This window comes from Callospermophilus lateralis, unplaced genomic scaffold (assembly GCF_048772815.1).
Source record: "Callospermophilus lateralis isolate mCalLat2 unplaced genomic scaffold, mCalLat2.hap1 Scaffold_1062, whole genome shotgun sequence".
NCBI lineage: Eukaryota > Metazoa > Chordata > Mammalia > Rodentia > Sciuridae > Callospermophilus > Callospermophilus lateralis.
This window is the reverse complement of record NW_027510832.1, coordinates 426,649-450,131: the sequence shown is the minus strand read 5'-3', so window position 1 is coordinate 450,131 and position 23,483 is coordinate 426,649. Positions and strand designations below refer to the sequence as shown.

Here is a 23,483-nt window from a genome sequence, read left to right as displayed (position 1 = left end):
ATTTCATAGGGAACAGTGGAATTAGGAAGTGGTGAGATAAACACATTTTAAGATTTATCTAGCAATGCTGTTATAGAGGTCATGGTTGTGACTTCATCCCCACCACCCACTGCTGGCTTCTTAGGAAACTGCCCTCATGTGTAATTGCTGATTCAGTGGAAGACTAACATAGCCATATTAGCATGACACAGCTACGTACCCCTCCACTCCCCAATACAGTCTCCAGTGATTGTATCCCAGTGACCATGTGACCAAAGTCAACTGGTCTGCACAGTGAGCTGACCCAGTCAGATTCTTGTGTGAGATATTTAAGTAAGGAATACAGAGGTTATAGTTAATGAGGGTCATGTGGTCATATGTCATATTTGTAGCCAAGTTCACACTTCTTAGGCCATTGGCATGTAGGAAAAAGTATGTCTGCAAAGATGAGATAGAGCAGATATCTCCCCACTTCACCCTCACAAGGAGAGAAACAAGGTCCCTACAACCTTACAAGAGTAAAATAGAAGAGCTCTTTGACAACTCTCCAATTCTCAAGTGGACTTCTTACAACCTTTTTCATAGTGCTTTGTCCTTCTTGACAGTGAACCCCCTTTCTATCTGAGCAGCTTCAAGAGAGTTTCTGTTCCCTATAGCCACATAGCATTGGCCTGAATAAATATTATCAAATGAAACAGAGACAGCACTGGAGCAGTGAGGCTCTGCATACAGGCCATTCAGGGGCAATACCTGAATTTGTAATTGAAATTGAGCTCTCAGTTGTTGGTTCTTGGCTTTGTTTCTTGAGCTTTGGGAATCTTATTAACAAAATGAATGCCTGTACACATATTGTAGAGTGTTGACTGTGTGTTTTCTTCTAGAAGTTGCAATGTTCCTGGTCTTATTCTTAAGTCTTTATTCCACTTTGAGTGGATTTTTGTGCAGGATGAGACATAGACTTCTGTATGGCAAAGGAAGTAACTAAAAACATGGAGAGGTGGGAGAAAGTCTTTGCCAGCTACTTCTCTAACATGGGATTAATAACAAGAATATATAAATAACTCAATAAACTTAACACCAGAAAAAAAAAGGAATGACCCAATCAATAAATGGGAAAATTGACTAAACAGACATTTCTCAGAAGAAATGCAAATGGCTAACAATATGAAAAATATTAAGAATGTTCAACATCTTAAGAAGCAGAGAAATGAAAATCAAAACTACATTGAGATTTCATCTCACTCCAGTTAGAGTGGCAATCATCAAGAATACAAATAATAAATGCTGGCAAGGATGTGGGGAAAAGGTACACTCATATATCATCAGTAGCACTGCAAATTACTACTAACCAATTTGGAAAGCAGTATGGAGATTTCTCAATAAACTAGGAATAGATCCATCATGTGACCCAGATATCCCACTCCTTGGTATTTATCCAAAAGAACTAAAATCAGTATACTGTAGTGATACAGCCACATTAATGTTTATAGCAGTTTGATTCATAACAGACAAGAATGGCAGCAGCCCAGGTGTCCATCAGCAAATGAATGGATAAGGAAAATGTGGAATACATATTCAATGGAGTACTCGGCCTTAAAGAAGAATGAAATTATAGCATTTTCTGGTAGATGGATGGAACTGGAGAATATCGTGCGAAGTGAAATCAGCCAGACCTAGAAAGTCAAGGGTCCAATGTGATCTCTCATGTGAAAGAGAAAAGGGAATTTAAAGAAATGAACACATGTGACTCTCCTCAGTGAAGGAGTTGGACTGAGACACAGTCCCACTATGGATAATTGCCCTGTATGAGCCATAATGGCAGAATCATATCCCCATTCTGGTTGTACCTTGTGAAATACTGGAGACAAATGAAGGAGAGGTTACATAGAAGAGAACTGTGGGCTTATAAGCATTGTAGGGGTCTTGAAAGTTGATGGTAGTTAATGGAGAGCATGAGGGCAAGGAGATGCTAATTTTTTTCTATATCAATTTAAACTGACAAGGACTCATCCAGGTAAAAATATTCTATATGAAAATGGAATGGTATCTCTTAGCCATGTCAGAAAAGAGTATTTGACTGAAGGACATCAAAGAATGCTAGTGGAAACTCATATTTTCTAGTTAAGGCTCTACCATTTTGGAATTAGACAGTTCTGCATTCAAAACTAGTAGGTTACTGTATAAGCTCCACAAGGGACAGGAACTCTGTGTGTTTGTTTAATGATATCTCCCAAGTTCACAGAGCAATATCGGGCACATGGGTGACATGCACAAACTATGTGTTGATGGAAAAAATGCAGTTTGGGCTTTGCTATCTCACTGCTGCATGTTCTTAAGCAAGTCATTAAAGCTCTCCAAGGCTCAGTTAGAATAGAGTAACAGTCGTCCATAACTCATAGCATCATTTGAGAATTGCAAGAGATAAAGCAGCCATTGTTAAAACCACCCTGAGAGACTTGCAGCTTCTGCTTTTTTTCTGTTTATATATTGGGCTTCAGGGTGAGATTTCATTGAAAGAAAAGAAAACTGAAAAGCAGCAAAGAGTAGAAGAATACTTTCTACTTTTCACAAGGAAAATACACTCCCCGAGTGACTCTCATGCCTGTTGCCACTAGGGTCAGAGGCAAAAGATGAGAAGGATATGGAGCTTTTCTTGGTATCAATTATGGGTTAAAATGCATTGCATCTTGGGGCTGGGATTGTGGCTCAGCAGTAGAGCGCTCGCCTTGCACATGGGAGACCCTGGGTTCGACCCTCAGCACCACATAAAAATATATAAGTGAAATAAAGTTATTAAGTCCAACTACAACTAAAAAATAAATGCTTTTTTTAAAAAAATGCATCATATCTTATCTATTTGTATAGAGAGTAGCAGACAAAATATTCAAATGTAACATGTATACTGTATTGAAAAGAAAAACAAGGATTAAAAATTTCTTCCCCAAGTGCTTGGTAGAATATATGAAGAGAAAGACAAGCTAAGAGAAAGATGTACTAATTAGAAAAAAATCTCAAATAATTTATGTAATTCCACCAAGTTAAAAATATGTCTTTTGTTCATTTCAGTAATGATTTAAAAATTAACCTAGAAAAATAAATGACTTAGCAGAGTATTTAATTATCAGTCCTGTGGCTAACTTTGTGGGTTGCAGTTTCCCCAGTTTGGCTTTAAAATCGTTAATATCTCCTACCTTTCTCTCATCTTGGCGTGAGTTGATCGTGTGCCTCGCAACATGCTGAGCACACATCATCATTAGCATCTAGACTAATTTTCTTTCTGATTTGACCAACCAGTAGTTGAGCTCATTTCCCTAGACTCCAATTTATTTCATCTGCTGTGCCTTTAAATTCAGGCTCAGATCTTTCCTGGTGCCCTTCTGGATAGGAATAAGAGAGGCAGACCCACAAAAGAGGATCCAGAGCCATTAAGTTCATGGAGAGTGGGCACCAAGAGGAGAGAGCGCTAGAGTTCCTGCCTGGAATATACCATGGCTTTAAAGTCCTTTTGTGCTTAGAAAAAATAAACTCTAGTTCACAATAATCTCTTCACTGTTTCTATGAAGAACTCCAAGGTTCCAAACAAAAAGAAATGATAACAAGATGGAAAAGATAATTACTCTGATTGATCTATGTGAGGTACACGCAGGCATTAGAGTATTATGCTGCACTCCCTAAATATGTACCATTACTACATGTTAATAAAAGTAAACATTAAGAAAGAATAAACCTTGGGAAGAACAAATTTAATAAGCAAATGAAACAAGTCAACATTTGCAAAATAATAAGAGTTGCATATTTGGGGGGAACCACATAGGATTATTTTTTATGTGTGGCAGAGGAACTTAAGAAATGTAATATATCAGAATGCCAAACCAAACTTTCTAGATGCCTTCCTCCAGCCTCCTGTTCCCACAACTGTATGGAATGTGCACAGGGCCTGATTTTTAATCAGAATAGAAAAAGATGTTAAATATTTGAGTACCTTTTTTTTTTCTTTTGAGGATATGAAAATTCCACTTGAAGAAAAGCTATGTGCCCGGGGTCTCATCTCCTGCTGTCTTGCAGTGAATTCAATTCACTGTGGCATGAGTTGAATGTACATAGGAAAATTGGGTACAGACAGTTGAGATATTCTTACATCAATATCAAAAAAGTAAAATGTGTTTAGGTGAATAAAAGGCAGACTTTGGGAGGGACAGAGGCTCGGTGATACAGCAGGAGTGGTTTCCAATACCATGGAGACAAGCAGAGAGGAGAGGGTCTAGTGTGTAGCAGGCTTCACTCTGTGTGGGGGATTCTGGGAATGACCCTCACTGCCTATGTGCTGCTATGTTCTTTGTTAGAAGGTCCCTACTAAACCCTGGCACAGCACTATAAATGGTGGGGAGAAAACATCCCAGTCTCTCCTGAGTCCTGCTGATTAAACCCAAAGAGAAGTCAGAGGGCAAGGACGTACACAATACGTCTCCCCGGGCTGAGAGCAGAGGAGGACAGACCTGGACTTATCTCCCTAAAAGACATTCAAATGCATTTCCCCCTCTGGCTTCTGCTGATTTAAATGTGCCCAATCTAATAGCTAAGTTAAAGTGTTCATCTCTCTAGAAATCTGTAAATACACATAAAATTATTTTAGTCTATTAAAAGAGTTTTTCCAACTTAACACCTGTTTCCTTCAAGCCTAAAAAAAGGTTCTACTTTTAAATACATTAGTTTTATAAGCTATATTTCATTATATGTTTAAATTAAATGAAAGATCTGATGCAGTGATATTAAGGAGTACTTGGAGCAGGAACATTAGTTTTGGGAATAACCAAATTACTCACAGAAACTGAAATTATATTTTTAGTTTTGACATTCTTCAAGTTTGTTTCTGTTTATTTATCCAGATAAAAATATATTGACTTGTGAACTGGTTTTATTTTTCTGAAGGAAAAAAAATACCATATTATCTCATCAGAAAATTGAATTACCAGTGTTTATAGATGCAGAAAATTTGAGAACTTGAATACTGAGTTTGGTAGATCTCCATGGTCAGAGGAAGGAAACATTTTTAAACTGTTAAGAGTGAAGCCGTTTAAGTCATTTAGTAATTCCACAATATGGAGGGTTCTATCCCTAGCCACCATTCATCCATAGGAGACATGGTCCAGGAACCCCAGTGGTTGCCTGAAACCACAAACAGTAAAGTTCAACTTGTAAATTTGGCACAATAAAGAGATTAATGGCAATAATTAATAATAAAATAGAACAATTATAACAATATACCATAATAAAGATTTTATGAAAGTAGTCTCTCAAAGTATCTTTGTGTATGTTGTTACCCTTCTTGCCTGTTTTTGAAAGAGGGCAGCTGAGACCACAGAGGGAAAACCCATGGATCAGGGGGACAGCTGTGTGTACAGGTCCGCTGTCAGCAGTAATGACCAGAACCTAGAGGCCCCTGCCCATCACGACCTGCGTTATTGCTGTCTACTCTGTCAGGAAATGAGGTCCTTCCCTCCAAGGCCCCAGCCTCACCTGTAAACCCCAACTCAGGGGCTCAGGAACGGCTCAGAGGAGCAGACTGGATCCCTTAGATTCTTAGGGATGAAGCATGGTTGAGAACCTAAGGCAGTCTTAACCAACCTCTCCTGTGCCTTTTATTGTTCCCTCACTAAATTCAGAGTTTGCACCATGAAAATGCTCATATCTTCAGCTCTGGAAAGATCTCAGCCATTTTTTCCTCTGAGCATTGCCTTTTCCTTTATCTCTCCTTTGGGAACTCTGTTTGAAACTTTGCATTCTGTTCTCAATGCCACAGCTTTGCTTTGGTAATTTTCATTTCTTTGTTCAGGCTATGTCCTGGGCTCATTAATTCACCCGTCCACTATTAGTCTATAGCTTTACTCTTATTACTGATTTCCTTAATTTTTTAATCATTGCATTTTTTCAGGTCTACAAGTCCTACTTATTGTTTTTCAAATTGGGCTGATCTTTTTTCTTTATCTCCTATTCTTACATAATAGATTCAATCTCTTGTCAAACAGACTTGGACATTAGGTATAGTTATTTTATAATCCATTACTCATCAGTGTATTTAGCTGCCCTGCCTCTAGTCGTATCTACACTGGCTTTTTTATTAACAGGGTGTGTCTTGTGTTTTATTAACAGGGTGTGTCTTGGTAATGTGTGTCTCTCTGATCATCCTTTGTAGATGCCACCTTCATATTCTGTCAACTTTATATTCACCCTTTTCTGCACAATTACATTTTCAAAGTTTGTTCCTCCAACATAGACATCTTTCCTTTCCCATCCCTGTATTGTGATTGTGCCCATAAAAATCCAAATTAGCATAGAAATATTCTCTTCTCTCAGTTGGAGTACTTTTATTATTTAAATCCAGAACACAACTGAGAGGAAAATGGGATATTTGTCTTTCTTATTTCTTTCTTCACTATTCCACCTTATTAAAAAAATGATCTAGCCCTATAGAAGTATTTTTGAACAAAATTTCTTGGAACATAATGGAATTCTTTCAGAAAATTGGCAATATTAGTGGCACGTCTCTGTTTCCTTATGTTTTAGTTACATGAATATTTATTCAGCTCTTTAAGGAAAGCTGTTTAAAAAGATTATATAATCAGTCTTCACTAACTAGTATCATGTTCAACTTTGTCACAATTTTTCTCTGTGTCTAAATGTTTCTAATACCTCTCAGCAACTAAGATCTAAAAATAAAGCTCTCCTTCTGATGTGTGGAGATTGGTTAAAGTACTTTAAAACAGGCCGCTATCAAGAACTTTCAAGTACTTTCTATAAACGGATTTACAAAAAGAGATTCCACATTACCAATTATAAATTATTTTTATGTCTTCTTTAAATCAGCCTCCTAAGAACATTTTCTTAGGCAACTTGTGTTCAACCAGTTTGATATGTCAGAAAAGGAACAACCCTGACACTGGAACCTGACAGGGGAGGGAAGCTTGGGCGGTCCTGATTTTACCACCTGAATCCTCCCTGCTGCCGTCTTACAGTCATATTTATATGCTACCCCCGTCTATGCTGTATCCCAAGCTTCAGGTTTTGTGTCTGGTACATTTTATTATAATTATTGATCTGTATCATTCTTAGTTAATAACTAGACAATGCTCTTAGGAGCAGGGAAATCTTCTTATCATTTACGGCTCATCTATACCTAACAACACACAGTGTTTTCTCTTGGTGAGTCTACCATATATAAAAGCTTTTAGTATCCATTAACAGGCTATTTGGCTATGGCATTAGAAAAGAAACCATGTATCCTTTTCAATGCTACTTGTTTGGGCTCACATCCTCCCTTTGAGATTCTTATTAAAACTAATAACCCTTCTCTGAGAGAAATTCACATAAAGGCATCCATAGATCAGCATTTTGTGTGAATATAAGGGTACATATCCTTCCATGTGCACATACATAGGGAGATTTTGATCTAGCACAATATATAATTTGCTTTCACTTATCATTTAGGGCCTTAACACTCACCCAGTGGTGTTTTAAGAGAGAATAAGTTGTAGTGTGTTTTGTACAGAGGATTGACACTTGTATTCAGCTGTGGCCCATAAGCACATTTTGTTTGATCAACACAGTATTGGTTTTGAGTCAACCCTAAATTTAGGACATTTTACATGAAAATTAGAACTCTGCTTTTTTAAAATTAATTAATTAATTAATTAAATAGAAAGTCTATCCTCCTCCAATCAGGCAAAGCTGAGTAGCTCCATTATTAAAAATCTGCTCTGTCCTATGTCCAGCTTCCCAGTCCCTTAAGCCTTCTTTCCTTTCCTTTTTCTTTCTTCTTTTTTTCCTTTTTGGCCACTGAGCTATGTTCTTAGTCTTTAAGTTTTTGTTTTTGTTTCTTGTGGTCACAAGCCTTTACCGTTTCCAACATTCTGTGCACTCAGAAGCAATTATTGCCAGTTTCATTGAGCTCAAATTGCTTTTTAGTTGTATAAGTTATAATAATTATTTCCTATTTTTATATTTTGCCTTCAACAGTAAAACATAAAGGCCAGAACAAGGTGGCCATATACTGCAATGAAGAGAGTAGAGCTAGGCGTGGTGGGCACACCTGTAGTCCCAGCAGCTCGGGAGGCTGAGGCAGGAGGATCGCCAGTTCAGAGCCAGACTTAGGGACCACAAGGCACGTGGCAACTTAGTGAGACCCGGTCTCTAAATAAAATACAAAATAGGTCTTGGGATGTGGCTCACTGGTTGAGTGTCCCTGAGTTCAATTCCCAATACCAAAAAGAAGAAGAAGAAGAAGAAGAAGAAGAAGAAGAAGAAGAAGAAGAAGAAGAAGAAGAAGAAGAAGAAGAGGAAGAAGGAGGAGGAGGAGGAGGAGGAGGAGGAGGAGGAGGAGGAGGAGGAGGAGGAGGAGAAGGAGAAGGAGAAGAAGAAAGAACGAGCGAACAGAGATTGTCTATATTTATAAAAGTAAAAAATATGCTTAAGCCCTTGTGAGAACCTAGTAGATCTGCTGTTGTGTTTACTATGTGGCCCCTGCTTTAGATCAGCAGATAGTAATACCAGGTCTTATCTACACAAAGAATATGTAAACTTTCCTAAATCATTTATTTGCATAAATTTTTGTATTTACTTTGTTTACTTATAGACAATCTGTATGTTCAAAAAAAGAAAGCACACAAAATTTTTTAGTAAAATACTTTATAATGTGAATTGTAAGTACTTAAGAATGTATTTCTATTTTATTCTCTACCTTTTTCCTCCCTTCAGCAAATATTCTCTTATATTCATATTTTTTCACCATATGTTTGTATATCTTTCTCTTAATTAATTAATTTATTTTAATCAGGTATAAATGACAGCAAAAGGCATTTTGATTCATTGTTCACAATTGCAGCACAACTTTTCATTTCTCTGGTTGTACACCATGTAGCATCACATCATATGTGCAGTCGTACATGTACCTAGGGTAATGATGTCCATCTCATTCCACCCACCATCTTTCCTGCCCCCATGCACCATCCCTACCCTCTCTCCCCTTTGCAGGACCAAAGTTCCTCCATTTTTCCCATGCCTCTCCCTCCCTGTTATGGATCAGAATCCACTTATTAGAACATTTACCCTTAGCTTTTGGGGATTGGCTTACCTCACTTAGCATGATATTCTCCAACTCCATCCAGTTACCTGCAAATGCCACAATTTTATTCTCTGTTAATGTTGTGTAATATTCCATTGGATATATATACCACAGTTTCTTTATTCATTCATATATTGAAGGGAATCTGGTTTGGTTTCACAATTTAGCTATTATGAATTGTGCTGCTATAAACATTGATATGGCTGTGTCCCTATAGTATGCTGTTTTTAAGTCCTTTGGGTATAAACCAAGGAGTGGGATAGTTGGGTCAAATGGTGGTTTCATTCCACATTTTCTAAGGAATCTCCATACTGCTTTCCAGACGGGTTGCACCAACTTGTAGTCCCACCAGCAATGTATGAGTGTGCCTTTTCCCCCACATCCTTGCCAACACTATTGTTTTCTGTATTCTTAATAGCTGCCATTCTGACTGGAGTAAGATGAAATCTTAGAGTAGTTTTGATTTGCATTTCTCTAATTACAAGACATGTTGAACATTTTTTCCTATATTTGTTGATTGAATGTATATCTTCTTCTGAGAAGTGTCTATTCAGGTCCTTAGCCCATTTATTGATTGGTTGGTTGGTTGGTGTTAAGTATTTTGAGTTCTTTATATGTCCTGGTATGTCTAAGGTCACTTTGCGTGGCCCAGGATAATGAAATATATGAAAAATATTTTAATGCCCATTCCTATTGAAAATCAGCCCTTTTAACTGCTTTTACTCCCTCTGGTGCAGCTCTGTGTGCACTGTTAGTCACCTGACAGTGGCTGGCACTGCAGGACAGTCAATCTAATAATGTTTTCCTCTGACAGTTCACTTTCTTCCAGGAAGGAACCTCAGCTGTCCATTGAGTTCATGCCTTTCTGCCAGTGTTCTGGACTTGACCTTGGGCTCAGTTGGTTAAGAGTTGAGAAGGCAGGCAGATTTCCCCTTCCTTCTCCCACTGTGATATCGTAGTCTGATCATGCTCAACACTCTAAATTTATCTGCTCTGTCTGTGTACATGTTTGTCCTCATTCTCCTCCTAGGGTTCCTTTCCTGTGTGTACACTGCTGTGCCACAGAGCCTAATGCAGCACCTGGCACACAGTAGATCCTCTGGAAGTATTTGTCAAATAAAGAAGAAAGTAAATCGCAGTCCTCATTTTAATGAAAACCACAGAATGAGGAAGGTGGTGCTGGGTCCAGCCTTCTCATCTGGTGCATCTTCCTCACCAGGTGCGGTACTGGGTCAGTGGGGAAGAGCAGGAGTCCTCAAGCAAGGTGAGAGTGGCCGGAAACGAGACCTCAGCCAGGCTCCGGGGACTGAAGAGCAACCATGCCTATTACGCGGCTGTCTGGGCATACAACAGTGCAGGCACAGGCCCCTTCAGTGCCACAGTTAACGCGACCACCAAGAAAACCCGTATGTATTTTCCCACCTTTTGAATATCTAGGAAAATAGTCTGTATTAAAAATGATGGCATCCTTCAACATTTTCAGTGGACTAGTCAGGTCATTAATCCCACTGAGTGATATAAACCTGGTCCAAACCCTTACTCAAGCCCCACATAGTCTAGTCTTCATGATAGCCCTAAATATTTAAATGGAGGCTCCATATGAAAATGAATAAGCACCTTTTGAAAAATCTTATGGTGCACTGTTCTTTTTAAATGGGATGCATTTCAATGGGTTCATTTCCATTAAATTTTAGTTCCCCCAAATCTTGGGTGTTATTGATAAGCAGAAATAAGTTTAATAGCAACGACTTGGAAGTGGTATTTTTTTTCGCTCTTTAATTTTCTTTCTCACATTATTCAAAAGATGGCAATATACTTTAACAGGTAATGCTCAGGAGATTCTGGTGCACACGTAGATATTGATACTTTGAAAACTGAAGCAGAGATAGCTGTGTCACCTTCAAAGCTGAGTTTCTGTTGACTGTGTGTTCACAGGTAAAACTCACCTGCAGTAATGAGCAGTTATGATTTAAGTAGCCAATGAGAAATCATCAGTTTACATTTTGGAGTGTCCCACGGAAATTTCAGTTGAAATGTTCTCATGATGCCCAGCTGATCGTGGTGTCTCATTGCTGCTCTATCACAGCACACCCATCTGAGTTGTGCTGTTTATTCTTTTATAGCCAAAAATGACTGAGAGCATTCATGAGCCAAGCCATCCATGTTCAGTTCCTTCTTATTTTCGTTCTACAGGTGATAAGAAAGGGGAGCGAAGAAATTAGGGGATTTTGGCACATTAATATTTTTGCTTGCAGAAAACCATTTCCTTAATTTAATTTTCAAAATTTACTCTAGTAAATTTATCTGCTTAACTGATTTTACAAAGGAGTGAGGCAGTGATTATGTTTTGTCACCAATTTCATTAGTCCACTCCTGTGTTCATATGTTATTTTCAAATTTATTTGAAAGCATACATTTACTGGCTAAAATGTCTAACAACTTTAATTACATGAAGTTGGATATAATGGGCCAGCATTGTTATTGATAGTTTAAAATATATATAAACATAATCCTACTTCTTTAGATGTTAATTGATAAGCATCAATTTTATCAGGGAAGTTTGCACATTTATCTTTGCATTATGTATAAGGGGGGAAAGAGCATGGCTGGTAGCTTACCAGCATAATGAATATCACAGAGCAAAAGTTTAGCAACAAAACATTTTAGTACCTTCACAAGCAGCAGGTCCTATGGCAGTTGAACATTATCCTTGCCTGATCATGAGGGAAGGCTAACCAATATCATGCATATCATGTGGCTGCTCGTAGAAAAAAGGAGAACATTGGCTTGGAAATACGTACACTGAAAACGTTCTGTATTCACAACTTTTTACTAAATATGTTTGTCTTTCCCAGTAACAGTTCTGAATTAGTAAAACATATACATACACCATTATTTATATATTGAAATTCTGATTGTGAAGATGTATGCAGACAGCTTTGTTGAGCTCTGTGATTACTCCTTTGGAAATATGGTCGCACAAGATGGTTTAATGTCATGATGGAATTGGTGAAAAACAGTGAATTGGGAAGACAGTTCACAAAGGAAGAGGCCGATTATAAGTTAGTGAGAATGTAACAATAACATACAATGAATGAAGTAAAATTGCAAGAAGAAGGAAAAAAACTTTTATAATTTAGATATAGCATATAAATAACCAATTTAAAGTACAAATTTGTCCATAACAGTGATAATGATAATTATACTATGAATGACTAATACTTAGTGAGCAATTTCCAGTCACAGTTCCAAGTACTTTTCCTGTATTGATTCTTAATTCTCACAGCGACTGCATGGCCTGGAAGTGGTGAGGATCCTTACTCTAGAGATGAAAGGGCTGTGGCACATAGAGCTAGATGACTTTACAGAAAAAGCAGAGAACGTGGCAGGACAGCCATACAGACCCAGAAATGCTCTTAAGCACTCCTCTAACCATATAATTAAAATATTCATGACTCCTGTGGTGCTAGTATCTATTTTGAGTTTGCTCTGTGCTTAGGAGCTGGGTAAGGTAATCACAGATAGACAGGGTTTCTGTGCTGATAGATCAGTCCTCTGATAGGAATTTCAACAACTGAATAAAATCTCTTCAAAATTATGCCCTCCTGGTGCTTCAATTTGCCTACACTCTACATGGTGACCTGCAGATGTTATTAAGGAAAAGTTTGCTACAATGTGTGGGAAATCCATAAAAGATCATTAAAACCCCTGGGCATATTAAATGGTACATTTAATTTTTAAATTTTATGTTAACAATTGTTCAAACATGTGCCAAAGTAGAATTAAAACTGACTCTTTTAAAACTATTCCTATTAATCATCCTAACCTTTGACAGGGTCCAGCTCTGAATCCTGTTTAAGAATTATAGTAATGCGCTTGTGAATATTACTAGGAAGAAAATGATCTGTATCCCTGGTGCATAAAGAACTAAGATGGCATTTGTTTTTTACGTGCTCTCTTTCTCCCCCTTCGATATGTCACCCTTGAAGGGAAAGAGTCCTTCCAAACTCACTCACCAGTCCAAACCTAGCACTCATTATCTGTGGAAAGGCTGGCTGAGTGGATGAATCCTCAAAACCTAGGTCAACCTGGAAGTACTACCATTAATCGGATGAGCTTCTTCTTGTTGGCACATTGCAAATTCGGAACACACACTGCAGCCTTTTACCACCTTGCTTCCAAGGCACGACTATCACCTACTCAGAATCCTGGAATTCTATATGCAAGGCTTATATCAGCACAGAGCATAGGTGATATTTGTGATTAACGTAAAATAACACAAGGATTCTCAAGGATAGTACTGTAGCTTCCATTAAACACTTAATTTTTTTGATATCCAAATACTTGGGCTTTTTAAAAGCATTTTTAAGTTAACATTGATTAGCCTCTTGAAGTAATCTAAGTTGTGTTTCTGTCACATGCAACCCAGAGAGTGAGCTCTTGACAACATCATCGTCAGTGAGGCTGATGAGGAATAGTGGCAGATGGCTTCAAAATGGAGAAATGTCGTTACTTTCTAAAAGGAGACTTTGTCAGTTTTACATCCAGAATTCACAAGAAAGAATCTGTAGGACCAATATTTTGCTTTGCATAACCGAAAATTCAAGAGGTAACTGTGGTTGTCAATGTGGATTAATCCAGGCCCTCGACATCCTCAAGAATTATCTAATAAGAACTCAAATTAAACATTTCTTAAATTGAGCTCTCGATTGCACTCCCAGTCATTACAAACCTGTATCTTCTACAATTTCAGCAAAAGCAACCCCCATTATTTCAGTCCCTTGGGCCAGCGGATCCCAGTCATCATTAACGCTCTTTCTCTCATACCCTACAATGGATGCAGTATCTGACTTTAAATTTGCTGAGAATCTACCACTTACTGCATTCACCCTAGAACACACTACGCCATCTCTCCCATGGATCAGGGTATTGGCCTTTACTGTCGAGATGTTCTGCCCTGGGTCAGAGTGATCCTAAAGGTGTCACACTGTTGCTCAGACCTCTCCAGTCCCTTTCCATCCACTCATTTATTTATTTTTTATTGGTTATTCAAAACTTTACAAAGATTGCCACTCTTTATATAAATCCTTAAAATACCCAAAAAGGTCTTCTACAATCTATCCCCACTTCCTGTTCCTGCTCATTTTCTCCTGAGCTGACTTGCCATTTCACTTTTCCTGTGGGGCCTTGACCTTTGCTGTCCAGATGGCCAGGAGACACTCCTACCTCTCTTAGGCCCTCCCTGCAGTATGTCCTCAGTTCCCCCTGAGTCCATATTTAATTAGCAGCCCTGCGTCTCCTGATATCCCCTTATCCCGCTATGTTCTGGGGCACCACTTAGAGCCACGTGCATACCACATCTTGCATGTGGTCATCTGATTGCTGCCCCCACTCCTTGCTGGAGTCTCATCTCTTTGAGGCATAGACATTGTCAGGTTTGATCATTATTTAACTCCTGAGTTCTCCCAAGTAACCAGAGCTGCTGCCCAATGAGTATCTGTTCAACAGTGACTCTCTCCAGGTCTGTTTCTCTTCCTGGTGGAATCGGTTTAGTTTAGTTCCCTCTTCAGGGTAGCAATATTCCTACCAGAATGTTAGGGACTGTTTTCTATCATCCGAACACTCTGGGGAGAGTGGGCATCTTAGTTTCTGAGTTTTGGATGAGTCATAAAGTAGATGTTTCTGTTTCAAAACATGGTGTCCATTTCCTGTGATCCAAAGATTTAAGTCCATTTATAATACTTTAAGTGATTCTGAAATGAATCTTTCTCCCTGTTGGACAGAAAGTAGCTTTTGATTACTTGATTTCTGCCCAGTGCCACATTTTTGGGCAGCTTGCTTACTAATGTTGATGATCATCTCAAGGGAAGTCTGTGCCGAGTGTATTTTTCAGCTACTGCTGACAGCATTCCCTTTCATGAAAGTCATCTTATTACCATCAGGTGTCCAAGAGAAGGAGCTGAGAAACATACTGAGTTTTGTATAATTAATCTCTGCAAGCATATGTTCTTGAAATCCCATTTTTAAAGGAAATGTCAGGTACAGTCACCAGTATGGAGACATTATCCCTGAAAACTCCACACAACAATGTTCTTCAGATGAACAACCTCTATTTTTTATTATATGGAGGAAAACATATTTACTATAGAAAATTTGCGGGGGGGAGGGGGAGAAAATAAAATCACCCACAATACTATCCTGTGGTGCAGAAATAAGATCATTAAAATAATTTGTCTTTTCCTCCCAGACTTGTGTTCCATGGATTATTTCTCTTACATAAAACATCTCTTGAAGGTTATGCTGTGTATTTAGTTACCTCTGTATCATAGTACTATATCTTATTCTTTTGTGATAACACCCCACAAATTATTTAGTCATTTTCCTATTGTAGGAATGTCTTATATTCCTCACTTTATTCGGTCTTAGAAATATCATAGTGGCCACTTTTTGCATGCTGAGTTTACAGAATAAGTAAATTGATAGGGCTGATATTGAGGAGTGACAGTCAACCCAGAGGGCCTAAGAAAAACCCTCCAAGATAAAACTATTTTGTTATGTAACATTTAAAAGTATCCACATAATCTTATAGCCTGCCACTCAGTGTTATTCTACAAATCTTAGGAGATGCTGCCTTTATACAAAATAAATTCATTTGTTGCCACGTTTTCTGTCTTAGCATACTGCAATAATAGAAATTGAACTGACAGAGGAAAAAATCTATAGGATATGATTGTTGATAAATAATTTCCAAAAATATTCAAAATGCAGACCACACATCAAGTTAGGCCCCAAAACATTTGAAATTGAGTCAGCCTATTCTGGGTTGTGTTTCTGCACAGAACAGTAAAATGAGAAGTCCTAGGAGAGATGCGCTGTCGAGATCCCCTGCCCATTCCCACTTCACACCTGCTCTGTGCCTTTGAAGTTCACAGTGCGCCTTCAAAGCTCTATAGCCTACTGGCCGTATCAGTCACATAGGGCCAGTTCAGTGCAGTTCCACAGGTCCCCACTCCTCAATGGCTTACAACTAAAAGAGTGTCTCTTTCCTACTAGTCACCAAATGTTGATCATGAGTGAGATTCAGACCTGATCTGTTCCATCTTTACTCCATGGCCCAGACTTTAGGAACAGCCACTCTCACTGATGTGCTGGTCTCATGGCAGAAAGAAGAAAGGCCAGTTCAGTTCCCAGCACTAAAAAAAAAAAAAAAAAAAAAAAAAAAAAAAAAAAACAGAAAGAAGAAAGGCCAGCCACGCCCTTCCATTTTTTCTTAAAACTCCCTCATTGAAACCACCTGTTTCTTATTTGCTCTTATTTCACTGGTGAAAGCATATCCAGTAATGAAGCCTGAAGTCCCCATGATGCCAAGGAGCAGGGTGGTGCGTCCTCTCCCCAGAGGGGGCAGCAGGAGCCTCACAGCCCCACCTAATGCCAGGTAGAAAAGTATAAGGTCATCAGGGTCCAGAATTAAACAGAGCTGTTTTGAATCCACATAACACCCCTTCCTAGTTAACTATCTTAGGATTGTGTTAAAATTTTTAATTGTACTGAATTATATTCATAAGTTGGAATTTACCATCTTGGCCATTTTTTAATGCACATTTGCAATAGGGTTAAAATAAGGTTAAGGGCACTGATGCAGCTGTGTGAGATGGTCAAGACCTTCTCCACTGCACAGAACTGAAGCTCTCCATCCATGAGACCAGGTCCCATTCCCCTCCCCAGCTCCAGGCAACTGCCATCCTACTTTCCATCTCTGAATTTTACTATTCCATGTTATCACATATAAACAGAATCACACAGTATTTCTTTGTATGATTGGCTTATCTCATCTAGCATAATGTCTTCCAGGTCCATCCATGTAATAGAACATGTCATGATGTCATTCCTTTTGTTTTATTTTTGTTTTTTTGGTACCAGGGATTGAACCCTGGGGCATTTAACCACTGAGCAACATCCCCAACTCTTCCTACTTTTTGTTTGTTTGTTTGTTTTTTGAGACGGGTTCTCAATAGGTTGCTTATAGCCTTGTTGAGTTGCTGAGATTGACTTTGAATCTTCTGTCCTCCTTTTTCAGCCTCTAAAACAACTGGGATTACGGGCATGGGCCACCATGCCTAGATCTTCATTCTTTTTAAAGGCATATGCATATAGCCCCCTTTTGTTTATCCATTCATGTGCTGATAGATTGTGAAAATGATTGTGTTAACCTTTTCATTGTTGTAAATGAACATGAGTGACGAGTATGCATCTTTGTTTATTAACTCTGAGTTTTTTCAAATAGGCACCGTGACAATGCAGGGAATCTTTAAAAAGAATATTCTGGAATTTCTCACACATTATGGACATTTACTATGCATTTGTTACTAGCAACAATAGAACCTTGAAAATGGAAGAAAGTTCATCTGGCCCAGAATCTCCCACATAGTGTCATTCTTCCCTGTCATAATAAGGCAGATGATTATTCATGTGATTGTAAAATTCTAAGTAAAAAATTGGTTTAATTTACTTTAAATACTATCAAACAATGTAATTAGCACATCCAGCTCATTATTATGTGAATGTTAATGTTTAGAATGTGGCTGAAATAAATGTTTATGCTTTTAAACAAGTGCGTTTTTCAAAAATAGCAAAATGATCAAAATGGAACATGTCTCTCTGGTGCTCAGGAAACACTGATATGATTTGAAAAGAGCTTTGAAACCCTCTGTTTTTCCTCTTTCATTTTTCAGATTTTTTTTCTTTTTGTCATTTCAAAGAGTATTCACTTCAGGCTGAACTCATTCAAGTCATCTATTTTGGGACTCACACAAGACAAATCCCAATTTTCAGTCCTATGTTCTGCCAGCCTGCTGTTGGGGGTCAGTGTATCTACTCAAAATTACTCAAACTTTCTATAACTTGTAAGCACCCATATTTTGGTAGGCCAAACCATGCTGAATGAAGGATGTTTTCTGAGCTCCATCAAATCAAGCTGTCCTTTTATGGCGCTGTCAGCCACAGGGAATCACAGGCGCTGGGAAAGTGTTCTAACGAGTGTGGGTTCATAGCATCTGGACTGGGCAACCAAATCTCTAGTATTTCAGTCCTAAGCAATTGCCCATATACATTCTTACAGATGTCTTATCACAGCATTGCAGTGTAGACAATCTGAGCTGATCTGTTAGTATCACATCACAAAAATTTAAAGGCAACAGAACAGTGTTAAAGAGGACACAATCAACCAAGGAACCCACCAGGAGGACAGTCTTGAATGGTGTTATTAGCCACATAACTGCACATGAGAGCTTTTTCTATCTGTAAGTCCAGCTGTATTTCCATCTTGGCGTGAGTCAATGATGTTTAGAAATTCCTCTGGAGAGGTAATTGTTTATATCACTTTCCCATTACAAATTCAGTTAACCAAATCACATTATGTGCTTAAATCCACAAGAATAAGATATTTCAGCATGTTTTGGGCAGTTGTGATGCTGTTGAAAAATGAGTAATATGTTTGCTGTTTTGCAATTGACAAGGAACTGAATCCCTAATGTCCCATCCATCCATATTAGGGAGTGCTTCTGACCACGTCCACCCGAGTCCCCCAGAACCAGTTTCCTCTCCAGGTTGCTAAGCTGTGGGTCCATGTTTATAAACCTATGAGAGTTTCATTAATCCTCTAATGGAATTCTCATTAAATTTTTAGTGTTTTGCCTTATTTTTCTCAACAATTGATTTGAACTCAGAAAAAAGACTTTAAAATATGGATTCTCTGTGGCAATTTTTCACATGTGTAGCTATTACTTCACGAGAATAAATCTAAGTAATTCTTATTTTTGATTGCCTCTCATTTTGCCCTCTCATCTTACAACACTGGCTTGAAAATCATCCACACTTCATTTCATGTGACTGTAATCTGCTCCTTTGGCAATTTCTCTCAGCCTCTCTGTGTATCAAAACAAGTCCAAATGCCTGCCTTTCCTGGTTCACCCTCAAGCATCCCTCTAGTGGTGGATAAAGGAACTTGTGTCTCCGTATTGTCAGTTTGTCTTCTGGGAGACTTGAAGTGCATTAAATCCTTAAAGTATGTGTTGAGCCAAGTGTGGTGGCACAAGCCTGTAGTCCCAGCAGCTTGGGAGGCTGCAGCAGGGGGATTGCAAGTTCAAAGTCTGAGCAACTTAGAGAGGTTCTAAGCAACTAAATGAGACTTTGTCTCAAGATAAAACATAAAATCAAGAGATGGGGATATGGCTCATTGGTGAAGCGCCCCTGGGTTCAACCCCTGGCCCCCCAAAATTAAAGTAAAATAAATTATGTGTTGAATATGATAACATGCAATTTCTCACAGTTTAATTGAAATGCCCCTTTTAAAGGAAGTTTTTCTATTCTGTTAATTTTTCTTTTTCCTGATTCCATCTACATACCATGCCTTACCAGAGAGTCCCTGCAGTCGCCTCGGTGCTCAGCATGTATCTGCTCATGTAAAACAGTACTCCATGCTCAAATCAGTTTCAATTTCTCCTTTTTGCATTGCAAGCTCCCAGTCAGCCTCCTGGGAATGTGGTTTGGAATGCTACAGACACTAAAGTGTTACTTAATTGGGAACAAGTAAAAGCAATGGAGAATGAATCAGAAGTAACAGGCTATAAAGTAAGTTGAATCATTTGCAACACTGTATTTTCCCTTTTTCACTTATACTTTGCAAATCTTTAAAAATTTTGATGATATTATTTCAGTAATCCAATTTTGACATAAACATCAAGTTTTTCATAAAAGGGTATACTACCAAACTCTCTGAATTGTTAAATACAGATTTACATGAAATAATGCTGCTCACATGGGAATTGTGGACACTATGTTTGTGCATTGTGTTAATCAGCTTTCTATATTTCTAACAAGCTCCTCCAGGGGAGAAAGCTGCTCTTCCCCACCTCCTTGATTTTGAGAGCATAATGATCCTAGTGTCTGCTAATCCATAATCCAGGACCTATGCATGGAGCTGGGAATGTGTTTTTGTATTCTGATGTGGACAGAATGACAAAATAATTTCAGAGCAATGAGAGTATGTGAAGAAAGTAAAAGAAGGTAATGTAAGAATGAAGTGTATTTGTTCGTGCATTTTAGGTATTCTATAGGACTAGCAGTCAAAATAGCGTGCAAGTGCTGAACACAAACAAAACTTCAGCTGAACTTGTGCTGCCCTTTCAAGAGGACTACATTATTGAAGTCAAGGCTACCACAGATGGAGGGGATGGCACCAGCAGTGAGCAGATCAGGATTCCAAGAATAACCAGTAAGTTGGTTGGACTCAGCTTCCCCTTGACCTGCGTCAGTGTTGTTAGCCACCAGGAGCCCATCAGCCACTGCCCCTCCCTCCACCCACCCTTTCCTCCCAGCATGCCCTTCATGTGAACACAAGGTGATTTTGCAACATGAGCAAGTAAAACCAGGAAGAAAACCTCTACAGTGGTGCAGAACAGGGAAAAATATGAGCACAGAAAGGAAAGACATGGAAAAGTAGTTTAAAACTCCATTCATTTGAATTATTTCCCTTATTTATTGCACCTATAGATTGCCTAGAATAGAATTCCCAAAGCAGTTCTCATGGGCAAGCCTGAACCCATGCCCTGTTTTTAAGACCTCTGATATTCCAATTGTATGCCTCCTAAAAACTATATATGGATCTTATCAATTCTTTCAGTAGGAAAATCAGCATTGGCAAAGTCATGAATCTTTTACACGTGGCACACAAAAAAAGATGACATTTTTAAAGAAATGTGTTCCAAGTTTCAGAGGAATTTCATGCTCTTTCCTTTTAAAATCCTAATGAAAGCTATTTCACCATTGAAAGTACACTTTTAGGGGGCTGGGGTTGTGGTTCAGTGGAAAAGAACTTGCCTGACATGTGTTGAGGCACTGGGTTCCATTCTCAGCACTGTAGATAGATAGATAGATAGATAGATAGATAGATAGATAGATAGATAGATGATAGATAGATAGATAGATAGATAGAAAGAATGAATGAATAAAGGTTCATTGACTACTAAAAATATTTTTAAAAAAATAAAGAAAGTAGACTTTTAGAGTGAAGAGGAACAAACCCCAGCATACATATTTTTATCAGTGACCATGGAAGAGAACTTGTATCTTCACTTTGAAATCCTGTGTCTGGAGTTTTCAGGCCTCAATTTAAGTAACACGGAGCCTACTCTGTCTTCATAGTCTATTCTACAATCCTCAGTGACGTAAATAACTTTGTTCCCTGTTTTCATTTATCGACTGTGGTTTAGTCTATATAGTAGCAGGTGACCAAGACTGAAGCAAGTTTCTTTAATCTTGAAAAAGAAAATGACTCAAGAAAATGGGAGAGACCAACCCTTGCAGGAATTCTCTCTTTCTATGAAATCATAACCTGCCACACTTGAACTAAAAGTAATAAGAAAATGGGGGCTACCTGTCTGTAAATAAGTATGTAAACAACTATTTCAGACTGCAGAGATTTGTACATCTGTTTGTGCTTCAGGAGACCCAAACAGGATCAGGTTGCTAACTGTTATCTGCTGAGGCTTTACAGTAGGGAATGCTCCTTGCTTCTTGGATTGTGCAGGGTGTCAGAGTTAGCATAACAGCGTGGACAGAGGGGCACTGTTCAAAGAAGCAGCTTCTGTGCTTTTGCGGGGACAGACGCCACCGTGGCATTTTCAGGCTGCTGAGTCAAGAGCAGCCTTTTCGTCTGATGTCTGTGGACTTGCTGAGCTTGCACAGACTAGTGCCTGCACAAGGCCGTCTCTGAAAATGGAGCTTTCATCGATTGCATTTTAAAAGATGATGTCTTGTATTAAGTATGATAATTCATCTGCATAAAATAGAAACAAGTAGATTTTCCAGACATTCATCCAATGACGTTTTCTTTCATTAAACCATCAAGTTATCTGAAATTGTTTGTGACCAGGTATCATTAATGGCAAAATGACTGACTTGGATTTTTTTCATTTTCAATTAAAGTTAAATAATACTAGATAAACAAAGCTTAGATTCATTTAAGAAATCCTAAACACGTCGGTATTTTTATGGATACCCTTGGTAACACCTATGTGTTACACTGATCGATAAAATAAGGACTTGTAGTCCCAGGTTAGGTTCATGCCATGATTTGATTTTGACAGGAAACCCATCACTTTTGTCTGCGTCTTAGTCCTTCAGAATGCTGTAAGAATACACCCTGGACAGGGTGTCTTATAATTACAGAAATTTAACTTTTCACAGTTCTGGAGACTGGGAACTCTTATATTAAGATGCAGCTAGTTCTGTGTCAGTTGTCAAAAGCTCATTTCCTAATGTCACAACACTGGAGCTAGGATGTCAATGTGTGATTTTCGGGAGACATATGCATGCATTCTCTACCACTCTGACTACCTGTTAATACAGTCCTCCTTTATTTTTTTTTATTTATTCTAATGAGGTCTATATGACAGCAGAATGCAATTTGATCCATTGTATACAATCGCAGCACAACTTTTCATTTCTCCAGTTGTACAGGATGTAGCATCTCACCATATGTGCAGTAATACATGTACCTAGGGTAATGATGTCCATCTCATTCTGCCATATTTCCTGCCCCCATGCACCATCCCTACCCTCCCTCCCCTTGGCCCAATCACAGTTCGACCATTTTCCCCATGCCCCCCCCCCCACTATGGATCAGCATCTACTTATCAGAGGTATAGTCCTTCTTAATGAGCTGTTTATCATCTTTGACAGATATGGATGCAAGAGGATCCACATCAGCCATCTCGAATGTTCACCCCGTGTCAAGTTATATACCTATGGTACTATTTTTCCTTGTAAATGCCCTATGGTGATATTTATTCTTTTTTATTATTTACTGGAAAGTTCATTGGTTACCATAATAAGTGCTTTCATGAAACACAGTGATTATGCATGGTTTTTTTTTAACCAACTTTGTGTTTTTAACTTTCTACTTCATTATAGGTAAAATAAGAGTATAATAAAACAACAGTAAATCCTTTTAGAGGAATCTGAAATGCCTTAATATTTACTTGATAAACCAAAGGAATTTACATGTTACATACTGCAAACTTTTGATACAAATGTTCTTAAGCTATGAGTTTAAGCACTGCCTATGGAGAAAAACCTCCGCCCCGACATACACACACACACACACACACACACACACACACACACAGAGTTTCTTATTTGCATTGGAAAACTCTTCATTTATTCCAAAAACTCTTTTCCAGTTATGAAAGCATTGTTTGAAGAGTTAATAAGTATCATTTTAAAGATTTAAATGATTTAAACCCCACGGGTTGAAAAATACATTTAAACACTTACCCTGCTGGAAGCGGGTGGTGTTTGTGGTGTTTGTGATTCAGGAGTGTTTTTG

General features: G+C 38.4%; 1 pseudogene; it reads left to right on the top strand.

Annotated features, from left to right (window-relative positions):
* LOC143386193 (contactin-3-like) overlaps positions 1 to 22,938 on the top strand; it is an 89,438-nt pseudogene extending 66,500 nt beyond the window's left edge.
* The last annotated feature ends 545 nt before the right edge of the window (positions 22,939 to 23,483 follow it).